The sequence below is a fragment of the Acomys minous genome (genome assembly GCF_964271855.1).
Source record: "Acomys minous genome assembly, chromosome: 12".
In the NCBI taxonomy this organism is placed as follows: domain Eukaryota; kingdom Metazoa; phylum Chordata; class Mammalia; order Rodentia; family Muridae; genus Acomys; species Acomys minous.
Genome location: NC_140493.1, coordinates 51,615,913 through 51,638,050, shown reverse-complemented (window position 1 = coordinate 51,638,050; position 22,138 = coordinate 51,615,913). Strand labels below are relative to the sequence as shown.

The 22,138-nt window shown below is 42.6% G+C and overlaps 1 protein-coding gene across 4 annotated transcripts in view; it reads left to right on the top strand.

Moving 5' to 3' along the window:
* FAM135B (family with sequence similarity 135 member B) overlaps positions 1–22,138 on the top strand; it is a 286,049-nt gene that overhangs the window by 65,170 nt on the left and 198,741 nt on the right. For 3 of the 4 annotated variants that reach the window (XR_014783479.1, XM_084803029.1, XM_084803027.1), the window contains exon 1: positions 3,963–4,122. The exons of the other annotated variant lie outside the window; for it this stretch is intronic. The gene's annotated coding sequence lies outside the window, so the exon portion shown is untranslated. Of the gene's footprint in view, positions 1–3,962; positions 4,123–22,138 lie in introns of those variants that run through there. 4 annotated transcript variants of the gene reach the window in all.

The following is a 22,138-nucleotide window of genomic DNA, read 5'->3' as shown; positions in this document are numbered from 1 at the left end:
GTACAAGCTCTTTGGTCAGTGATTCAGTCTTTGTGAGCCCCCATGGGCCGAGGTTAGTTTACTCTGTAGGTCTTCTTGTGGTGTCCGTTACCCCTTCGGCTACCTCAATCCCTCCTCCCTCTCTTCCACAAAACTCTCCGAGCTTAGTCTATTGTTTGGTTGTGAGTCTCTTCATCTGTTTCCATCAGCTGCTGGATGAACTCTCTCAGAAGACAGTTATGCTAGGATCCTGTCTGCAAGCCTAGCAGAGTATCATTAATAGTGACTGGGGTTGACTCTCTCTCTCATGGGGCGGGTCTCAAGTTGGGTCAGGCATTAATTTGCCATCTGTCAATTTCTGCTCCATCTTTATCCTTACACTTCTTATAGGCAAGACAAATTTTGGGTCAAAGGTTTTGTGGGTAGGTTGGTGTCTCCGTACTTCCTTTGAATGTCCCATTGGCTGCAGAAGGTGGCAACTCCAGGCTTCTTAACCTCTAGGAGTCTCAGCTAGGGTCATCTCCATATACTCCGAGGAGCCTCCCCTGTCCCAAAGATGTCCCCTCACCAATTTCTGTCCTCTCTCTCAGGCCTCCCCTGCAACCTCCTCTGCTCCTTCCACACTGATCCCCACCTCTGCTTCCCTCCCCATTCACTCTCCTACCAAGGTTTCCTTCATCCATCCTCTTACAATGCCTATTTTATTTCCACTACTGAATAAAATTTAAGCACCCTCCTTTGGGCCCTCTTAAGCTTCTGTTGGTCTGTGGAATGTGGCATGGTTATCCTGTACTTAATGACTAATATCCATTTGTAAGTGAGTATATGCTATGCAATGCACAGCCATCTTAATGACAGCTTCTCTTTGGAGGGGTTCTCTCACTATACAGCAAGTTGTCCCTTATGTGATTTTCTGGGGTAGCTGCTATCATATCTTTAGGAGAAGGAATGAGGCTCAGAGAAGTAAAGCATCCTGTGTGTGGACACATGGTTGGTGACAAAGCAGACATGCCAGAGTTATGAAAACACTCCTCACCAATGTAATCTAGTAGTTGTTGTTTCTAAAGTCATCTGTAATAGTATTTCCAGCATCTTCCCACATGGTGTCTGCAGAGTGGCGTGATCTCTCACTAAGAGCCAAAGCCTTTCTTCACTCCCTGGAAGCTGAGCCAGCTCTGTCACATGGCAACCATGATGCTGTTTACTTGTCAAAGCAGAGGCTCAAGGGAGCCATAGCATCTGCTCTTCTTCCTGGGTTTTGTTCTCTTAAAAGCCAGTGTGATCTGGAACTCTGACTTCAGAGCATGCACATGCATGCACAGGATGCTGGGAACCAGAATTGCAGTTTTGTTGCCATCTTTCTGTACCACCTGGAATTTATTTTCCCAGGCTTAGGGTTCATCCGAGGTTCTTCTCCACTATGGTGGTTTGGCAGTGTTTCTACAGGAGGACTTCAGCAGACAGCAAAACCAAAAACACCACTCCTTCAAACACACACACACACACACACACACACACACACACACACACACACACACACACACACACAATGCCTCTAAGACATAAAACTCCTGAGGATGGATCTCTTTTGCCAAGACAGCTTATTTGATCTTTACTCTGAACTGGCTAGTAACACTCGCATCTTTGTTCCTGCTTGCAAGCTTTGATTTTAACCAGGCTTAATACAAAACATAGCCGTCAAATTGGATTTGCAGGCAGTCATTAGCATTAGCCACAGCTTGTGTAATTGCCATCAAAGAACCAGATAGAGACTGTGAGCAGAGGGGCATTGTAGTGCATGGAGGTCCTACTTATATCTTTAGTCATCGCAAATGGTTGTTTCTGTTCTTGAAGGGCCATGATGCAGCAAGCAGCAAGGACAGAGGTTGTCGTGTGGGTCTTGCCTTTGTGCAGACATCTATGGTATTTTTCTCTAGTAGTAATGACACACTACTTCTGGTCCCCAAGGGTGGCAGGAATAAATGCGATGGTAATAAAAGCCACTTTAAGGGAGATCTATCAGCCACCTATAATATGCCACCTTAGCAGTTTTTTAGGTCAAAAGAGCAAGGTACTGATAAAGCATGGTCCTGTCCTTGGGTCACACATAGACTAGCAGAATATAAAGTATACAGAGTGGAATAATTTCTAGCACAGAGCACAGACAGTGCCAGGCTAATTACCTCGGCCCGCACACAAGGCTGCCTTCCCTGACCTCGATAACTAGTTCTAATGTCCCTATATACTTTTTCAAGTCCAAGTACTGTTCATTCATAGCACTTACCACAGCTGGAAATTGCATTTGCAAGCAGCGCATGTGCTTCTCCATGCTGTAATGGTTAAGAGAGCAAAGATCCTGGCTTTTTATTCATCACTCAGTCCTGGGGCCTCTCTCTTTGCCTACTGCATAGTTGGTCCCTCGTTGGTTGAGTGAAACAGTAGATACAAGGTCTAGGAAAGCTCCCCAGGGAACAGGACACTGGGAGTTGGGTTTTGAAAGGTGACTAGAAAACTGCATCTAAAATAGTAAGGATAAAAAGAAGCAAGGGCCACGGGATATGGAGCCTGAAGCGGTCACCTCCTGTGGCCAGGCAGGACTGCCAGTGAAGGGAGTAGAACACCAACTCACTCACAAAACCTTCAAAATATATTTATCTGCCTACAAGATGTGCAGGGACAAAGGCAAAGCAAAGATTGAGGGAATGACCAACTAAAGACTGGCCTTGCTTGAGACCCATCTCATGGGAGACACCCAAGCTTTGTCATTATTAGTGTTACTCTACTATGTTTGTAGTTAAGAGCCTATCATAACTCCTCTGAGAGCCTTCACCCAGCAGCTGATGGAAACAGATGCAGAGACCCACAGTGGAACAGACAGAGCTCGGGGAGTCCTATGGAATAACTGAGGTAATGAGTAAGGAAGCTGGAGACCTAAAGGACTCCACAAGAAGATCTACAGAGTCAACTAATTTGGGCTTATGGGGGCTCACAGAGACCAAACCACAAACCAGAGAGCATGCCTGGACTGGTCCTAGGCACCTTGGCTGGGAGACCATGCAAGCACACAGAGGAAGGGATGCAGGCTATCTGGATGTGATCTGAGAGGCTGTCCTCAGATGGTAGGGAAGGAGGTTCCCTTATGTGAGAAGTCTAGAGGAGAGGAAGAGAGGGGGAGGGTCGGAATGGGAAGATAGATACAAGTGAGGGGATAATAATCAAGATAGAATGTGAATAAGTTATAATAAATAGATTAAAAAACAATAAAAACACAGAAATATTATAAGAATATATATTTTGTCTTAATCCCATGTATGGGGGCATGAGGCTGCTTTATAGCAGGTGACTGTGACTTGCCACATGCTCTAGCATGGTTTTGCCAGTTGCAGATAGTTTCTGTGCGTGTGTGATGTTTGGAATGCTGGGAACTTTTCAGAGGCTATAGTAGCCTTAATGAGTTGGTTGTTGTTTGTGGTTTCTTAAGTAGTTGTGTGCAAAGAAGAAATTAGATATCCTGGTGGTGAAAATCAAATTTGCCCCAAGGAGCTTGATGCCCCTAATCAGCAGGAAATAGTCTAATTATACCGACACCCCCTTTCCTCTCTGTCCTTTTGATCTTTCCTCTCTAGTGTTAGGGGATTATAAGGGTGCAAGAAAAAGGAGCCTATAAAGGAACAAATCCTGGCCATACTCTCCCATTCTCATGAACTTGATGGTACAAGTGGATCCTTTTACCTTTGCCTGGCTTCATGTCCTAGGTCAGCACCTGAAAAGCAGCTGCTAGAACTCAGGTCCAGGGTCCACACTGAGGAAGAAAGGATATAACCCTAGGAGATAGGGCCCTCTGTGCATTGTTTGTTTTCTCCCTCCCTTGGCTTAGGCTGTGCTCACGCATCAGTCTTTATTGTGCACAAACAATTCCAAATAGAATGTTTGATGTAGCCAATGGGTGAGAGTATTGTGAATAGCGGACATTCTAATAAGGCCTCTCACAAGAACACACCACCAAGGCTAGATCTGTACTTTCTCTGGATGTCTTTATGGATACCTAAAGATGCTCTGCCTTTACCTGCTTGTAACTTATCTCTCACAGACAAAACACTCTGCTCGGTTGCTAATCTTGTCAGCGGTACTTAATGTTTCCAAGTAAGTGCTCATGACTAAAATACAGTACCAAAAATAAGTGCTTTGGGATCAAGTCCTGCCTCTCATTGATCGCGGTTGAGTCTTGGTCAGATTGTTTGCCGTGTGAACTCTTCCCTCCTGTAATGATAAAGAAATGTCATCCACCTTGAAGGCCAGCATGAGGATCGATTGTGTCCACACAGGTAAACTCCCGTGGCATGCTCTTGGGTACTGCTTGAGCATCTGATCTGTGCTGGCTCCTGAATTTAGGATCAATTCTTGAAGGATTGAGTTTTGACATTAGTAAAAGAATAACGATTGTAATATGATCAGCTCAATATGACTTTGGGATGACTTTGTAACAGCCACGTTTTGATGAGAGACAAATCAGTGAAACAGAAGGTGGTATCTGAACACTGCAAAGGTTTGGTTGTAGCTATGCACTTTAAGGTTACTATGAAACCACCCCAGGAACTCCTGAAGCTCACCCTGATGCATGTCTTATTGAATAGCACAGGTTCCAATTTTAGAAATCACTTTTGAAATGGAATGCTAAATAACCTTTTCCGTATTTCATATTTTACTTATCATCGCATTTATTTAGTCACTAAGCATCCAATAAGCCAAAGCACTGAAGCCAAGAGGAGAGTTTTGTGGTTCACAAACATAAAAATGAATCTTGATACCATCGATTCTTACCGAAGAATCTCCGAACAAGCTATTTAATCCATTAGAGCCATACTTTTCTAATATAAACATGGAAATCTCCGTGTTTGGAAATCATAAATATTTCCAAATGGTGCATAGATATTGTTTAGTCTAATAGTTAAATGTGAGAATTAGTTCATCCTGGTAGATCTTATAAAAATAACCATTTTGTATAGACCAATGAGGGAGAATTGGAAATGAAATTGAAGATAAGGATGCCAACATGTGTGTCTCTGCAGATATGAAGTGTGACGGCTGAGAGTAGAAATCATGCCTAATCCAGTATCTGCAGTAATTGGTGTTTAATAACTTATTTAGGAATGAGTAAACAAACAAGACTTAAATATGAAACATACAGCATACTTTGTGAAGAGAAAGGTGAAAGACAGACCAAAACAATGACAAAACAAGACTGAAGAGAGACATTAAAATATACCCCTGCATACTGTTGTATAGGGGCCATGGAATAACATGGGCCAGCCCTGGTCTAATCATATTATGGGTATTGTGTGCTAGGAAGTCACGTGTCCTTAGAAGGCAACCGCATGAATGTCTTATTTTGAAAATTAAGCTTTATGGACTCCTAAGGAACTTGCCCAGGGTTGCGCAGCTGTCATGCATCATGTCTGTTTGACCTATATTCAAAGGTTCTCACCCCTCTACTGTCCTGCTAAACACCTTAAATTATCTACTGCAGACTTATAAAGGGCCATGAAGGGCTGTGGGATGGCTATTCTGCTTTTAACATGCTATGTTGAACTTGAGGAGTGATAGCAGATAGAGCATTATAGCCCGGGCAAAAGGTTGAAGTTCAAATATGGCTGGGTCAAGAGAAAGGAGAGCAGGGTAGGAAGTGCAATGAAACCAGCTGGAGGGTCCTTGAATGTCCCACTTGGGAATGGAACTTCAGTTCTTACACACTCGGAAGCCAGGAGAAATGTCTGGTAAAGACGCAGTCAGTCATATTTCGGAAGAGGAGTATACTAAGATATTTGTGACCAGAGCAAATAAAGTTGTTATTTCCACTGAATTCATTCTGGGCCCTGGAATAGAGCTCCATGCTAGTCACTTATCTTTCCCCCCTTGTATACCTTAATCATTTAAGATATAAAAAGCAGAGACCCAATGACCAGTTCTTTTTAGGACTGCTGGGAGGCAGAGGAAGGATGCTAGGTATACAGTAGGCATTACACAGGCTACCACATGTGGTTCTATGCTCAGGGCTGTCATTTCTTTCTTGGGTCTCAGTTCCCTTCTGTACATTAAGAGAGCTGCACTGCAAAGTTCCATTTTTGGCAAAGTTTCTATAATTAAATATTTCATCATTGCCACCAGCAGCAGCTAAATCTGGATCTGAGGGTGCATTTTGTGACAGCCAGGGTCAGTTGCACATCAGAAGGCAAGAGTTTACTCATTACTCACCTGGAGTAGACTGAGTACTGAGTCAGTTTCCTTTGCTCACGGTGACACACAGCTTAGCGATCCAGAATTAGAAAAATGTAGGTCTTTACTTACAGGGAAGCCCACTTCCATTCTAACCTCTAGAGATGAAAACAGCAAAATCCAGTTTCTCCTCGATTTTTCCCCTTTGAGTTTGTATTTAAGGAACACAACAGTAGAACTGAGGATAAAGAATGAGAGAGTGTGTGTCCTGTCCCCGAACATGTGCAGCTTTAGAAGCACACTTAACTTCCTTTGCTGTGTTTGCAGTGACCAATAAGGATTGTATGTGTTAGAGTTCTTCCATCAGAGCCCCGCCTTGCTTCATTTAACATCTCTACATGGAGCTTTGGCCATGGGTTTCTCAGTCCTCGTCCCGTAGCTTCTATTTCCAGCTTCCCACAGCCTTAGCGCTCCTTTGATAGGGTACCAGTTGGTGCTGGTGGGAATCTGAAGACTTTCTCTGTTTCAAGCTTGATCCAGGGAGGAAGACACAATATTGTTTGCACAGAGATTCCTTTAAGCCACCTCAATTCTTTCATTAGAATAAGTCTTATAGGATGAGTGGGGATTACAAAAGACATGAGCACCTCAATGCTAAAAAAAGAAAAACCGAAAAAACCCTTCTCCTTTCTTGTCCAATTGTCATAAAAATTGCTCTAATCTAATCAGAGTTTTCCTTGTTTTAAGGCTAGTATCATGGTTAGTTTTAACTGTCAGCTTGGCACAAACTGGAATCATCTGTGAAAGGGATCTTAATGAGGAATTAGCTAGATGTCATTGACTATGAACATGTCTGCAGTGAACATCATATTAATTGAGGTGTGAAGAACTACCATGACCGTGGATAGCATCATTTCACAGGATGAGCCTTGTAGAAGAATGAGCAGAGCTACTTGAGCATAGGTATCAAGCAAGCAAATATGGGAGGACTTTTCTTCTCTTTGCTCTTGACTATGCTGTGTGTCGCGACCAACTGCTTGAGTGCTTGACGTAGTGTCTCTGAAATAATAGGCTGTAACTTGGAATTGTAAACCAAATGAAGTCTTTCTCCCTACAGTTTCTTTTGGCTAGGGTGTTTTATCACAGCCAGAGTAAAAATAGAGCAACTGTGTCAAAAAATACTCTAGATGTTTATAGAGATGGTGAAATTGGCATTTACACTCACAGCCCTGCACTGTGAAGCTCTAAATTAAATTATTTGCCATTAAGTACTTTTCATCCAATTCAAAATTTCATTTCAAAGTTTGAAATCAAGGACTATCTCTTTTTAAAAAAAATATCTGAATTCTAGCCTGTCACATGTTCTGGTGACATAGGAATTAAACTGCCTATTTACCCCATGGTAAACTACAATAAAATTCTGCATTAAGAAAAATCAATAACCTCTTAATTAGGAATTTTCATTGTATGCTCTTTTCTATCATTGTCACTACCACCTTTTTTCTGAGACCTACTATATGGTTTCAGTTTTGCATATGAAAAAGTTTCTGTGTCAAGAAGCTTGTCACAGATTACAGGGCATCAGATACTCTCTCTATTTACTATATAGCTGGAAAATTACTGAGCCATCTCTGATAGTAATGCGGTTCCCATATTGTGTGTGTGCGCATATGTGCGTGCGTGTGTGTGTGTGTGTGTGTGTGTGTGTGTGTGCATGTGCACATGTCAAGGTTTATCAGCATCTTGGATTATCAGATATCATCCCAATCATCCTTCTGTCTATTGAGGTCATCGATCTCTAGAAGTTTCTAAAATTGTAGAACACTAAGTACATCATGTTCATGCTCGTGAAAGTAGGATGAGCTTTGTGAATGCTGTGTTGGCATGCGGTTGGCAGGTAAAAGGCTTGGGGGGTGGCACAAAGTCTAGCTGGTCTCCCCAGTGTTGCTCGGGATGGCTTCCTCTGGCACTCTCATAAGCTCTTTGACTGCTTCCTGAGGTGGGCCAGGCCAATGACACCAGAATCAGGGGTCAGCAGCGACCTAGGAGAATGAGTATGTGGATTTCTTCAGACCACCTCCTCTTCCAACACAGAAGTGAATGGCTGCCAGATTTAGATAGAAATTAAGACTATGTTCACAAGGAAATTAGTTTTACTGTTCTTCTTCCTTTATTGAAGCCACTCATTCAGCCAGGGAAACTAATTCATCACGTTGGAAGAAAGATGAGCACCGTGTGGGCTGTATCCCAGACGAGTTCAGTGTTTTCAAGAGAAATAAATAAGTTATTGGCAGCCATGGGTACAAAGATCTTCATAACACAAAGGGAATGAGGGCTTACGCAATGAAGGGGTCATAAGGGTGGCTTGCTCTATTACTAGATACCATGTCATGCCATTAAACATGCACGAGAATTAACCAGATGGTGGGAGGGTTTTCAAATCCAGGGCACAAATAAGCAAATATTTAGAATCAGGAGGCAGTCCGTGAGACAAGGAGACACTGAGGTAGAAAGGAATGATGTATTATTAAAGCTACATAAAGAGAGATAGAAGAAATTTCCCCTGTGATTCAAAACTTGTTAAATGAGCAACTGCTTTGTGTCTTCCATTACACTATATTCTCAGGTGAAAGTGAGAGGCATTTAAAATAAATACATATATGTACACATATTTATTTACACATATAACATATTTTAAATGCATATTTATGTATAATATGTTGTATATATATTGAATGTATATATAATATTGTGTATATTGTATGTATGTATATGTGTATATGTATTGTATATATTGTACATATTGTATATACACACAATATAGACTATATATTATATATATACTTTCAAGCTAACGGAAGACACTATAGCAGTCCCCTAGTTCAAGAGAACAGGAACTGGATAGTTGCCACTGATGCATGCTGCAGATGTATTAGACATGAATTTTGATGCCCACAGACGACCTAAGGAAGTAAGGTAATAATCCTGAACATTGTATTCCTGGGGAGCAGGAGCCAGTGTCAGGGAACAGAGATCCCAAGAAGGAAAAACTTCTTGTTTCTCAGGCTTGAGAAGGAATAAAACTTAAATTCCTGAGTGAACCAACAGTGGAGGTTAGCAGCTTCCAAAATGAACAAATTGACTGAGACAGTTTACTGCCTGAACAGTCACCCAACACTATAATATTGAAGCCTCTAAGTTTTATTCCTTCTCAAGTCTCTGAGGGGTGTTGAAGACCAGATAGTTTAGTTTTATAATCAAGTTTAGTTGGTTAGGGGATAAGATATTTTTAGATCAAGATAAAGGAGTTAAGTTATTAGAGTTGAAATAGCAAAGATACTGAATTTCATTCAGAAATTTAGGCCCAACAAGACAGGAAAGACATTTACTTCAAGTTTGACAAATACAACTAGCCAAATCACTATGAATGTAACATTTATAGAACTCATGATTGTCACATGGTTCTCCCTGCTGTATGTAATTTGTTTTATACATGTGTAATAAGATAAACATATATGAAACAAACCAACCAACAAACAAAAAACTAATGCAGGCATCGGCCAGGTGGGGCCACCTCCATGGCTTTTGGCTGCATGCCCCTGCTGGTGGCTCAGCACCTGGTGAGTACAATGAGGTGAGTCTCAGGTGGTTATTTCCAGGTAGCGCAGACAAGAAGAAGTACATTCTTCCTCTCTCCTTATGGCCAGAGACTTGCTGTACAATAACTCGATTCCTTTGGGTGTCTGAGGGGATGGAGGAAGCAGGGTGGAGGAGGGGGGCTGTGAGTTGAGACAGAGGCAAGAGGGATGGGCATCCTTCATCATGAGGTGACTGGAGCCCAAGAGCGGCTCACTGTGAATGTTAGGGTCATGGTATGCTGCGCTGTAGATGTCTCTGCATCTGGGCAAACTGCCATATGGTTAGCAAGTTCAGAGCAGGAACATCCTCATTGAGGGTTTTGAGTTTGGGTGTGGTTAAGTCAGAAGATCTGGCCTGATCTTCCATTAAGAACTTGCTCTGGCTGTGAGCTTCTTGAGGAATCTCCATATCCAGGTTCTCTCAAATTGTGGGCAGGATTCAGTTAAAGCAGGATGCTATCTCAAACCTTCCCTTGTCCCCTTTCTACAGCACAGCTTACAAAATGCAACCTGATTTCCTTTCCTTTTAATATCAGAACCTGCAAGAGACAGAAAGCAAGGCAGAGGCAGAGGCAGAATGCTTCTAATACTGCCTTATCTCAGGAGAGGCTTACGCAAAAGCCCACTACAGGGTTAGGGTCACTGGAACCATCTCAGGGTCAGCCTCCTGCAGCATACTTTGCATTCAGTAATCACCAAAGTCCCAGGGCAGGGTCCTCTTATGCCAGTAAGATCAGTTTTGTCTTTTTAACTCCTTCTTTCCTGGAGCTCTTCCAGATAGTATCTGAGACCCACTTAGAGAGAAGTGCTTGCAGCTTCCGCAATCTGCTGTGCACAGAGAGATAGCTCAGTGTGGTACACAGGAGCTTCTCACTGTGATCTTTGTGTTTCAGAGATGTCCATGGCCACCACCAGCACAAAATACCATACACCACCAGTAGGCTGTGAAGGGCAGACTGGCAAGCCAGCCAGACTGTGAACTTAGGGTTCCAGGTTCATGTCTACCCAGCACTGTTGAGTCTTTTATTGAGAGTGGACTCTGAGTGCCTGGGAATAGCATCCTAGGATAGCAGACTTCAAATGTGGGCTTCCAGCACTGTCCTTTCCTGGCCTAGGGCCTAGGACAAGGGACGGAGGCTTCTTGTATTTAGGCTTTCTCATCTTTCATAAGGAATATCTTCCTCCTTTGTGGAAAGGACTTGAGGGGGGTATGGCTGATGAGCATGAGGTCTGATCCAGGGTGAGTGTCCTGGCCGTGTTCGCTGTCATTATTCCTTGAAGATATTTCACCTTCCAAGTAAAACAAAGCATTCCTTATTGGTAAGTACCTTGACTTTGTAAGCCCCAGTAGAGTCCCACAAACATGCTCTGTGTTCCTAGAAGCAGAGGCTGGATGCTATCTGGATGTTCCAGGTACCACAGACAGCAGGTATCTAAGACCTCAGTGATTTAGCTGTGGAGCCTCAAATGTTCTTTCTCATTTCTCTCATTTTTCCATTTTCTGTGCATAAGAATGCTATTTCACGAGGAAGGACTGCATCTCCTCCTCCCCCTCCCTTTCCCAGAAACAGGGACGCAGGATATAATTAGTTAGCAATAATGGTTAGTGACTGACTATCCTGGCTACATAATGTAGGTCTGCCGGGAGCATGTCTGCCAAGTCAACGCAGCAGAAGTTCCCAGAACTCTGGCTTTTCTTGAGAAGTTCCATGACTTAAGCCCCACAATTCTCAGAAATGATGGGGTGAACTTGACATTGTGGCTCTGCCCGGAGATATATTATCCACAAGTGGCAACTCTTAATTGTCAGTTACATTCATCACCTGGCTCCCAAGAAGGGAAATACAGCTGCTCCTCATCTCTACAAGAAAACAGCATGTTAAACAGCAGATTCATCCTTTGCCATCCCAGGCCTGGGCTGTGTCAATACAGGCCAAAGGCTGCTTTTCTCTCTGTTTTCAAGAAGGAAAAAAAAAAAAGGTAGGAAACACTTGAGACTGGCATTTTGGCTTAGAGTCTGGAACAGTCGATGGATGGGGTCCTCTTAGGTTTGTAGGTGTCACAGGGAGTTCAATAAAGTACTGTATGTCTCTTATGTAGTGTTTCATGGTGCATACTGTCATTAGCTACAGCACAAGGTTTGTAGTGACGACAGCTAAGACTCAGAACATTTCTTTTTTCTTTTTTCTTTTTTTTTTAGAACAGCAGTAATTTCCTTTATTCCTTAAATCAATTGTCAATTTTATTCTAAGGTATATTGTATATCTTAGGTACATTTATATTTTTTAGGTATAATCATAATGTACTATTATATTTCTTTTTTTTTTATCTCTTCAGGCTTTTATTTCATTCCTTGCTTTTTTACATATATATTTATATTATTACACATATATACAATAACATACATCAAGAAGAATGATGAAACAATCAGGAATTACATAAATGTTATATTCATACTGTTTTGGCTATTTGTATTTGGCAATTGTGAAGAAAACGTTTTTTGTATCTTGGTGAGTGTAAAATTCTGAAAATTTCTTTTTTTTTTCTTTTTTTTTAAATACATTTTTATTAATTTATACATATTACATCTCAGTTGTTAGCCCATCCCATGTATAAATTAATAAAAATGTATTTACTGCCGGCCGGTTAGCTCAGTTGGTTAGAGCGTGGTGCTGACTCAGAACATTTCAATAATTTTCTCAGAACGACAGAGCTGTCAGATCAGTCTTCCTCAGAATGCACCACAGACTATGGCGCAGGTGAAGTCCCACATAAGAATTCCACTGTTAGAGAAGGCAATGATGAATTCTGTCCTAGGTCTGCTTATAAGCGTCTTATAGGAAAATACCATGCCAAAAGTTCTGAGAAGCCCTGAGAGCCAGAAATCGATTCAATCTAAGATGCCTCAAATCTAGCTGAAGATAAGCAAGCCTTTTATTTTTACAATGCTAAGCCATATTTTAGTTTCTGTCATATCAGATTTACAACATTGCAAATAAGTACTCAGTGAGGGGATCCTTTTGGGGCTCTGCTTGGGTGCCATTTTAAGCATTTTCAATTGCTTATTAACATGTTGTCAGAGATTGTTCGTTCAGTTCCTGCAAACTCACCATCTGTAGAAAAAAGAAACCCTGGAAATAGAAGGTTTGCCCTTACATCAATACTTCTTATATACTGTGGCTGTTTGGAACAAGACACACGACTGTGAGGATCCAGTAGGGGAGGAGGCCACTTCCCCTGAGACTGGAGTGGGTCTGTGTATAGCCCAGGGAGAAAGGGCCTTGCCAGCCTCAGAAGGCAGGGAACTCCCTGACTTGGACAGGTATACGTGAAGCCAGTGCAGCATGCACAAAGGAATTAAAGGGGATCCTGCAGCTTACAAGGCAGCTCCCTCTACCCAGCTATCAGGAGTGGGTGTCTGACCTACTTGCTCTTCACTCATCTCCCCTTCTCCTCTCCCTCCCACTTGCTTCCAGTTTAGGTGGGTGGAGGGTGAGACTGGGATAAACTAGGCAAGCGCTGGGGCATGGCCCATGGGAATGGCACTCAGTCTCTGGTCCTAATGTGATTCTGGGTGCTTCACTCTCCTGCATTCATTATACAGAAGTCTGCTGCACGTGGTCCAAGTGGGGCTCCAGGTCAGCGCAGAAGTCTCTGTTCTGTGAATCCTTGCCTTGGGCACTTACTTTTCCCACCCAGCCTGCCTTAGTGCATTTAGTATGGCTATGACTGAATACACAGAACACATACATGATAAGCAAAAGGGTTCCAGAGCCTGTGCAAACCAGGATGGAGGTGTTGTATTTTGCGAGAGTCTTTCTGGTGGGCTATACTATGGCAGAGGACCTCAGGTGGTGAAAGAGGAAGAATGTAGAAATTTGGGTCTACTGTCTTCCAAACTCTCTAATCTCTTTTTAGACTCCACTTCCACTAGCATATCCACTCCTCATTTCTTCCAAAGGCCCCACCTTCAAATGCCACTATAAGCAACTTTGGGGATTATGTTTCCAACACGGGAATTTTAGGGGACATATTCAAGCTGTGACTTCCGTGGAATTCCAGAATGATCCTAGCCCCACTGGGACAGTGGGCTGCAGACTTCTGTGTAATGACTACAGGAGAGTGAAGCATCCAGAATCAGCTCATGACCAGAGACTTGTTTCTGGCAGAAAGTCCAGAATTGGGATTCCTTCCTCCCCTCCCTGGCACCTGTGCATCTACTTGACCTGTGCTAAACATGCTGCAGGAACTCTAGCGAATAGATACCAATGGAAACTAGTGATCTAAGGATGTCTTTGGTCAGAGCAGTGCTAATGGAAGTACTTGGGCTTTGGGGAAGCAATGGAAAGTAGGGGGAATTAAAAGTGGGTGTTTACCTAGACAATTTCAAATGATGGTGATATGTGCTTCTGTCTCTTGATAATCTTGCCAAGAGTCTGTCTTTGCTTCCAAGGAGACCAAGGGGTCCTTCTGAGAGGACGGACTTTCCTTCTGTTTCCATGTGATGTGCTTGGCAGCTGGGGTCAGTTTAATCTGGCATGGAAATTTTGGTCCAGAGTTTTGACATGAATATACTTGTGTACCAGGAACCTGTGTCAATCAGTTGCAAATTCTTTGTCATGCTAGGGAGTTACTAAGTGGTGATGATAGCTGATTCCTTTGTCCAACAGGCATTCACTATAGACTTGGTGTGATGCCATTGTTCTAGACATTTCTGTTATAGAAGGAGAATTGTTCTATTCAGGATTTTAGACATCAGTATTTGCCCCCAAAGGCACTATTGCAGAGGTCCCTGCCTCTCATCTATGGAGTCCAGAGAGGATGTGGTTGTAGAATCTTAAGACCCCATGATCCTAATAAAGTATACCAAAGGCAGCTTTGTCTCTCCCTGTGGGTCATGACCCCTTTGGTAGTCATAAGACCCTTTCATAGAGGTTTCCCAAGGCCATTGAAAAATACAAAAATTTACATTACGATTCATAACGGTAGAAAATTACAGTTATGAAGTACCAATGAGGAGTGGTATTAAAGGGTTGCAGCATCAGGAAGGATGAGAACCACTTGCCCTAAGGGGAGCATCTGATCTGTAGCCTGGAGCTTAAGGAATGACCTAGGAAGTGTACGTTTTGCAAGGAGTGGTTGAGTAGTGATGAGAACCTAGTCCTACTTTATATGGATTGGATTTGAACACCCCTCTGTTTCCCTAATAACTAAATCCCCTGCCAGAGCTCTTATTGTCTTGTGTGTCAAAGGAGATCAGCAACAATGTACTCCTGATTAGGGCAGAGCCTAATAGTTGAACACAAATGCTTCTGAGACAGAATGGGGATGAGATGAACGATTCTCCTGGAACCTAGACCTTGACTGTCACTATGGTAAGGAAATAAAGACATAGCCTGGTTACAGTGATGCTCTACATCCAGAGCCCCTGTTGTTATGTTAATTGGGGAAGTAGGGTTGATATTCACAAGCAAGGTATGAATATGGGGCAAGTTTTGATTTAGAATCCCGAATTTCTGTTGTCGAAGTTCAGCTGACAACTTTCTCCCAGTTAATCTTTGAGCAACAGCTTGTCTGAGAATATACTAATTACATGTTAGAGGAAAGAGAACCTCAGACTGGAGATACATAAATTTGGGTGCTAAACACTTCTGAAAAATCAAAGCAAAGTCATTTGTTCCCATTTCTTACGACCTGGCCCCTCCTGTGTTAATGGATGCTATAAGCATCTTCCCATCATAGGTCTAAAATCCTGGCTTCCACATGCTGCCTTAAAAGAAACAAATGCTCCTCACCATGGCGAATACATTCTACACATTGTCTACTCCCTATCAGCCCCTTTCCTTGCCATTGGGAGCTTCTGGCTTCATTTTCACCATATCAGATCTTTCTGGGTCAGAATTTATCTACAACATGACACAACCTAAAATCAACTGGGGTTGAGGGAACCTCAATAAAAGAATTGCTTTGATTAGATTGTCCTGCAGCCTCATCTGTAAGAGATTATCTTGACTGATGACTGATGTAGGAAGGTCTAGCTCACTGTGGGGACATCATCACTGGGCTAATATACTTAGACATTGTAAAAAAGCTATCTGAGCAAGCCAGTGACCCTACAAGCATCTGTCCTCCATGGTATCTGTTCCAGATCCTTGTCTTGAGTTCTTATCCTCACCCAGCTCAGTGATGGAATGTGACTTGGAAGTGTAAAATGCAACAAACCTTTTCCTTCCCAAGCTGCTTTGGATTATGGTGTTTATCACAGCAGCAGAGTAACTAGGACAAAATATTGTTTTTCACTCTCAGGTTGAGCTGAGGTGGAGAAGCCTAACCTCTCACCCTGGGGTTATTGCGTGTGGGTGATCTTGGTTCCTATCTGTATCTCACCCCATGTACACTGTGCACCTGCTCGCAGTTTTCTGGGATCTGCAGAGCAGGGAAGGGAGGTAAGTTTTTGACTTGTAAATTGAGCAGATTTGTATGAAATCATCCATAGAAACCCTGCTATTTTTAACAGCATCCTTTTGACTACAGACACACATAAATATCCTTGAAAATACATTTAGTAATTGCTTTCTCCTCTGGGTTCTTTCTCAAGTGAGGTCAGAGGGAGGTCTGCCAAGTATTAGATACCATGCTGGGAGCCCATACATTGGACCATGATTCACTGGACTCTGATGAGTACATGGTGGTACAGCATCCCATTTCACAGAAGGTGGGAAACAAATTGTCACAAGGTTAGTGGGCTGTGAATAGAAAAGCCAAGATGCAGAAGCACTTACCCCTCTAAGTTTGCATTACTTTGGGCTGAGTGAGAGAAACCAGTGGAAGTTCACATCCAAGTGAGCTGTAGTGTCCTGTTCAAGGAGTGTTTAGGATCTTGAGGCAGGCATCACTTCTTCAGGTGGTAAGGATAGATCTAGTGTTTCAAGGGTGTGGCTGCAACCATGGCTGAACAGGAGATCCCATGTAGGGGGAAGGAATGATTTCTTCTAAGCACACAGGTGTTGAAAGGTAAGGTGTTGGAGAGTCTTATTTTCTGAGGTTGGAGAATGGAAGCATTGCTGGTCGGCATAGAAAAAAAAATGCCCTGACATTAACTTTGAACTTCAAGCCCCATGGAGTTCTGTCAATGGGAAAGGCATTTGATTTGTGGAGTCTTAGCCAGGTCACAGAACACAGCTCCAGGTGGTCATGGATTCAGAACCAAGACAACGTGAAATGATTCTTTGCATAATTCGCAGCAATATACTCATTTTTTACTGAGCGTTGAGATATGAGTACCTTTAGTTTTTTTTCCCCCTTCTGCTGTGATAAAACACCCAGGCAAAAGCAACTCAATGGAAAGGGTTGACCTGTTTCATTTGCATCATGATGGGAAAGTCAAAACAACAGGAGCTGAGGCAGCTGGTCAGATCACATCCACACCCAGAAGGTAGAGACTGCTAGACACAGGCTGCTGCTTGGCTCCGTTGATTCACTCATACACTGCAGGATTCCAGCTGGAAAAGGAGGCCTCCTCAAATAACACATCAAGACAAATCCCCACAGACAAGCTCATGTGATTCTAGGATCAGCTAACACTACAGTGTACAGTAGATCACATAAACATGATGATGTTCATTGATTTTAAAGTAAGATGAAAGTCACAAAATTCTGTTGACCATTTCTAGATACACAATACCTTGATACTGAGCACAGCTGCATGGCTGCACTGGTTTGCAGTCATATCTTCTAGCTCCCATTTCATAATTTCACAGAGGATCTCACACCCGTGAAGTGATGTCTTTGTTTGCTTTACTATTTCTGTGAAAAATCACTGACCACAAGCATATTAGAGGGGAAAGGGTTTAATTGTCCTACATAGCCCAGATCACAGACCCTCAAGGAAGTCAAGGCAGGAACTCAAGCAGGGCAGGAACTGTCTGCAGATCTAATCCCAAGGCCAGGATGCAAAATAAGCTAAACGCTTTCCTTGCATAGACAGGTAAACTGAGGCACCTATACAGAAAACATGATATAATTCACTGCAAGAAATCTGAGGGCTTAGGATTATATCTCCATTATCTTTTTTGAAAGACACGAACAAATAATTGCATGGATTTATTGAATTTGTCCTAGTTTCCTTTTCTGTCAGTGTGATAAAAATGTCCTGAGAAAAGCAACTTTAATATAGGAATTTTAATTTTACTTGGCTCACAGCTCCAGCGTACAGTCTGTCATTGCAGGGAAGTCAAGGCAGGAGCAAAAGTAACTAGTTAGTCACATGCATTGTCAAGGTCAGAACGTGAATACGAGCACACACGCTCACATTTCTCTTTCTCTTCACCTTATACAATTCAGGAACCAAACCCGGAGAGTGATTCCATTCGCTTGTAGGCTGGAGCTTTCCACATCAGTTAACACAATCCAACAGTCCTCACAAGCGTGCCCCAACCCCAACCTGATCCAGATGATCCTTCATGGAGACCCTCTTCCCAGGTGACTCGGGACTGTGTTGGAGGTTTTATGCTTTCCTATAGTGACCACAAACAAGACAAAGCATCATTCAGTTTCATTTTTCCAGTAACCAAAATGAAGGGCCACTGTGTTAACTATTTTGTCTGACATTGTATGTGGTAAGCAACAGCGAAGTGCTTAAAAGCTAGGCTTGCTGAGTGCAGGCCTTTTCTCCTTTCTGTCCTCACAGTGTCCTTAGGGCTGTTTCCTTCACACGTAAAGACTTCATTTGGCCCATATTATGTGTTCAAGAAACAGTTGCTACATGAGGCAGACTCACTGGGAGGCTCACCTGGGACCTGACATGGTCAAAACCATCCAACTTGGGTCTAACCACTGTAGCTCTGAGAGTTTGGATGAAGGTACCAAGACTGCCCATGTGGTCAGTAGCAGAGCATAGATGTAAGTCACATATTTCTGACCCTCACTTTCCCTTTTTTTTCCCCCAGAGTTCTTTTGGCTTTCTAACATTCCATGTTGGCTCAGAGATGAGCACATTTGCAATGCAAAACAGGAGAAGACCTTCGGGCTACCCAGGCAGGTGCATCTCTGAGCTGTGTTCCTTCTATTTTGGGGTTAGCACATCTGCTCGAAATTTCTCAGAGATGCACATGCTGTGAGAGGGGCTAGAGAGCAGAGATAATAGCAGGGCTGTGCAGGCAAATTTATTGTGTAAGTGGAGACATTAAATACAATTAATGTAACTGCCATCTCATTAGGTAAATCACTCGAGTTCAGGACATATTTTCCCATATAGGCTAAAGCTACAAGGAGGAAGGGGAAGCATTAACTCAGTATACTGGCAACACGCCATCTGGGCCAGTCAGGGGTTAGCTTTAAAAGGGAGGTGTAAAAATAGTGGAAACATAGGTCAAGAGGCAGGAAGCAAGTGGCCTAATAGTATCTATAAAATAGTTGACCTTGGCTGGCTATGTGTTCTCCACTTCCTTTCCTTTTAATGTTTCAAGATATATTTTGATGCGACTGCTCCCTTCTATGTGCAATGTGGGAGTCCTGGCTCCCAGAACCGCTACTTTCCTAGACAGATCTAAGTTAAATTATATCTACCATGGTCAGGAGCTGTGGGTTCTGGGACATCATGGCCAGTGTAAACCTGTATCTCTCTGTCATTTATTCTCTCTAGGACTCTACTATATCTACCTAAACCAAAGTAATGGGTATAGTTCACAGAGGAAGTCTCAGACCCGCATCAACCATTGATTACTTGTCACAAAGCTGGAATTGGTGAGGAAGTGGGCCTATTCCTAAAACATTCTTTGATTCGTGTTGACTCAGAAGTACCCCAGGGGAGCAGCTAGGCTTTGTGTTATACAGATGAACTTCGGGGAGAGTGAGGGACTTAGGCAGTCTGATTGGGAGTGCTCCCCTCATGGTTCAAAAATAACTCCAATGGTATTGGGGGCATGCAATTTATTCAGCAGCTGCTCTAAATTGGCCCCTTCCTTCTTCCTGCTCAATTATTGTCTTTATTCTCACTTTAGTGTGAATTACTCTAATTAGCTAATATCTTCACAGGTAGCAAAGTGCCACTTATGCTTATGGCCTACAGAGTTCCTTAATGCAGGCCCAGAGAAGCACGAAGGAAAAAAAAATCTTAACTTCCTGGGAAGGGCTCACAGGCCAAGGGCCAGGAGATTGATGAGCAGTTCTTTAAAGGCCCTATTTAAATGTGTAACTTTCAACATGCTAGGTGTTTTCCTTGTGTTACTGTGTTCTATTCAATTATGGGTTTAATGTTAAATTCCAGTGATTTTCTTTGGCTTATGTTTCTCCTGGATAGGTGCCAGTATGAAGGAATGGAGTAAAAGTGCTAACTTGGAGATGTATCCTGGATTAGGTAGGAGCCAAGGTCCTAGTCAGCATGTCCTGGATCTGTGCTTTGTGAGACTTTTCCTGGGGGGATGTGGAGCAAAGTCCATTTACCCCAGATACGGATCCAATAAAAGTAGTAAGTCTATCAGTGTCCAGCCTAGGGTAGCAATGAGTTGATTGGCATTACTTACAGGAGCATGGATAACTCATAGGCAGCTGCATCCCTGAAAAGTACATGTCAGCATTGGTGATGGCTCAGGAAAGCTGCATCCCTATAGTTCTTCACAGACCAGGTAGTCTCTTTCAAGAAAAATTGCTGGTCAGAGAATTACTCCTTGCCCTAGAATCTGTGTATTGTTTTTCTATCTTTGGAGAGGAGCTGTGGTGCGAAATCTGGAATTTTGGTTTCTTTACAAAACACAGAAATATTATAAGACGGTGCTTTCATTTTAATCCCAGGTGCAGGGATTTGGGGCTGCTTCTGATTGTCCACAGCAGCTGACTATGATTTGCCTCATGCTCTAGCAGAGGCATGATTCTCCCAGCTTCGGGTAGCTTCTGCTATTGTGTGACATATGGAATTCTGGGAACTTTTCAGAGAATATATAAATGCTAGGGTCCTGAGAGCTGGGGTTGTTGGTTTTTGGTCATTCATGGGGGTTGGTGTGCGGTATGTTAGTAAGTTGTGCTCAAAGGAGAAATAAGAAAAAAGAAATTAGATTCAGGGATCTCTATCTCACATTTCATCTATCGTTCTTTCTCCTTTATCTGGTGATAGGGGTTGAATCAGGGGAGAAAAGGGTGGGGAAAAGAAGAATCCACAATGTAGCAAGGACCAGCTACAAGGAACGTTGTGAATCTTGTTAGTTTTTCCTTCCAGTCTTTGTAAGATTTGCTTATTTCTCATTTCCTACTTCATTCATGAGAGAATGTTTCTATTCAGGGGAAAGAGATCACAACATAATGGGTCCAATCTAGCTTCCCTTCTGATTTAGTGAGTGACCTTCAAACAAACTGCTCAAGTTCTATATGTTAGTAAAATATGATGGTAACATGTGCTGCCTTGGGGACACTTGGAGGATAAGAGAATAACATGATATCTTCAGACTTGGTCTGATCAGGTAACAGTGCTCAGCGTACCTCAGATAATGGGTTCATTATTTACAATGAGAACAGCTAAAATGGTTGGCAGCCTTGAAATTGATGTCCTACCAGATCATCTGCTTAGTCTCAATGAGCAGCTGACCAATGAATCCTGATGAAAAAGGAGGAGTGTTTCATGATAGAGATGTTAGGTCCAAGCAGTGGCTACTGTATTCAGAGTTAGGAAGATGGGAGATGAAGTGTCTCCAGTGTGCTGGGACCAGTAGTATCTTTGTGGGTTGGCAGGTGGCCAGAAGATGGGAAGTGGAGGGGACATAGAAGAAACAGTGATGGAATGGGAAGAGGGAGGGTTGTTCTGGAAGCTTTAAAATTCTCATATATAGGGTAGAAATAATAGCACGTATAGACAGTGATGGTCTCAGTACTGGTGAGATAATCTGACATTTTACCAATCCAAAAGAGTTCAAGACCAAAAATAACGATTTCAGCATAGAAAGGATGGAACTTGAGTTCTAGAGCTACAAGGAGAGAGGGCTGGAGAGAAGGGAGAGCAGAAGCTTGGGAGTAGGTTTGGAAGTCGTTTACTGCTGCCACTAAACTCATATCCTGCATACATCCTTATCAAACACTTGGAAGGTCAAAGGAAAAAGGGGAACTAACTCATCATTGAGGTATAATCCTTCCAGATCTTATTCTGTCTTCTTCTTGGTTTGTTTACATGACAGAAAAGTATAGAGCCATTCAGAAATGTTAAATGAGTGACGGGTTACACACTAGTCAGTGCTAAGATATTGCACTAGCTGTTATTTATCCATGAAAATTTCTATAAATATTTATTGTGCACCTACTCTTTGTTCCCAGAGTAAAGTTAT